The sequence below is a fragment of the Schistocerca americana genome, chromosome 6, assembly GCF_021461395.2.
Source record: "Schistocerca americana isolate TAMUIC-IGC-003095 chromosome 6, iqSchAmer2.1, whole genome shotgun sequence".
In the NCBI taxonomy this organism is placed as follows: domain Eukaryota; kingdom Metazoa; phylum Arthropoda; class Insecta; order Orthoptera; family Acrididae; genus Schistocerca; species Schistocerca americana.
This window is the reverse complement of record NC_060124.1, coordinates 288,682,080-288,684,579: the sequence shown is the minus strand read 5'-3', so window position 1 is coordinate 288,684,579 and position 2,500 is coordinate 288,682,080.

Here is a 2,500-nt window from a genome sequence, read left to right as displayed (position 1 = left end):
TCGCCATCCACGGCATACCATACTGCAATCCAGCTCTTATAGGGAGACGACACGTAGCTGAGTGCACAATATTTGGACCGTATGGTTCGCCGTTGTTGGCGCAGTCGTGGTACGGTCACACATGTACCACGATGTATCATTCAGTACATGAGGACCAATGTGCAGTACAGTGTGTCATTTGGACGTACAACATCAGCGGACAGTTGACACAAGCCGTACCACAACGTAGGCTGTGCTTCGCCATGCGAATGCCAATGAACAACTGCGAAGGGCATTGAGCATGTACGTCCTGCTGCCATCCGCATTACAGTGTATAGCTGCAAGGTGTTTAACATGAAGCGATACTCTGGGGACCGGGCAGTGCGAGTGGCAAACTATATTGCGGGGGTTGCAGTTAGGCAACACTACACTAATTTAACGCGTCGTATGACAATTACAGAGCGGGTTAAGGCCCAACGTGTGTTGGGTTAAGGCCCAACGTGTGTTGGGTTAAGGCCCAACGTGTGTTGGGTTAAGGCCCAACGTGTGTTGGGTTAAGGCCCAACGTGTGTTGGGTTAAGGCCCAACGTGTGTTGGGTTAAGGCCCAACGTGTGTTGGGTTAAGGCCCAACGTGTGTTGGGTTAAGGCCCAACGTGTGTTGGGTTAAGGCCCAACGTGTGTTGGGTTAAGGCCCAACGTGTGTTGGGTTAAGGCCCAACGTGTGTTGGGTTAAGGCGCAACATAGGTTAGGTTAAGGCGCAACATAGGTTAGGTTAAGGCGCAACATAGGTTAGGTTAAGGCGCAACATAGGTTAGGTTAAGGCGCAACATAGGTTAGGTTAAGGCGCAACATAGGTTAGGTTAAGGCACAACATGGGTTAGGTTAAGGTACAATATGGGTTAGGTTAAGGTACAATATGGGTTAGGTTAAGGTACAATATGGGTTAGGTTAAGGTACAATATGGGTTAGGTTAAGGTACAATATGGGTTAGGTTAAGGTACAATATGGGTTAGGTTAAGGTACAATATGGGTTAGGTTAAGGCGCAACATAGGTTAGGTTAAGGCGCAACAGAGGTTAGGTTAAGGCGCAACACAGGTTAGGTTAAGGCGCAACACAGGTTAGGTTAAGGCGCAACACGGGTTAGGTTAAGGCGCAACACGGGTTAGGTTAAGGCGCAACACGGGTTAGGTTAAGGCGCAACACGGGTTAGGTTAAGGCGCAACACGGGTTAGGTTAAGGCGCAACACGGGTTAGGTTAAGGCGCAACACGGGTTAGGTTCAGGCACAATACGGGTTAGGTTAAGGCACAATACGGGTTAGGTTAAGGCACAATACGGGTTAGGTTAAGGCACAATACGGGTTAGGTTAAGGCACAATACGGGTTAGGTTAAGGCACAATACGGGTTAGGTTAAGGCACAATACGGGTTAGGTTAAGGCACAATACGGGTTAGGTTAAGGCACAATACGGGTTAGGTTAAGGCACAATACGGGTTAGGTTAAGGCACAATACGGGTTAGGTTAAGGCACAATACGGGTTAGGTTAAGGCACAATACAGGTTAGGTTAAGGTACACATTGTTGTAAGGAAAGGTGTTTTGGGGGGGGGGGCCGGTTTGTTGATTGTGATTATCGTAAGTAAATGACTGCGGCATCATCTGATTTGCCATGTCAGGGTGCACCTTTGGCTCATGACAGGCGGCGCTCTGATTCCATGCTTGTGGCAGACCTGTGTCTTTCATTCCTGCCATTGTTTGTGTGCTGTGACAGGAGGCAGTATTGTGATGTTGGGTGTACCCCTGTGTAGGACATGTGTGGGTGTTGGTGGCTTAGCTGAGCAATGGTGGTTGTCGGAAGGGTGGGATATTCTGTTTTGTGAGTGGACCTCCCGGTCTGGTTATGATAGTGTGGATTGTCTAATGTGGCGGAGAGGATGCACTGGGTGTTGTTCCATGCTGGTGCTTACATATTGTCTCTGTGCCTGTTACAGGCAGAGAGTAGTGCGTGATAAGAGTGTCTGGCTGACGTGTGGTTGTGATTGTGAGCAGAGTCTTTCAGCATGTATACGGACAGTTGTATACATTATCTGTATTTTGATGGCTCTATCTATTACTAATCAGCGCCGTGTATACGTTTCATCCGGTTCCAGTCGAAACTGTTGTATCTCTGTACATTAGTGACACGGCGAGGCCGCCACGTAGTTACTCGTCTCGGCAGCTTCCACCGGTGTATGGCAAATGATTATAAGGAATCAGTCTAGTCGTCAATACCGATAGTGTGACGTCACATGTCTGGGGTGGGGGACGCTGCGCCCTTCCGGTGGGTCATGGCCTAGGAAGACTCTTCCCACGCAGGGGGGGCTTGGACTGTCATTGACTCTTCCGAGTAATATACTTGCCGTACGTTTTTGCGACTGCGAGTGCAACGCTCACCGGTACCGACATGGATGGAGCGCCTCCTAGCTGCCGCTGAGCATCTGCATTCGTACAGAGAGCAACGCGATCGCGTCTGTAGCTCGTAC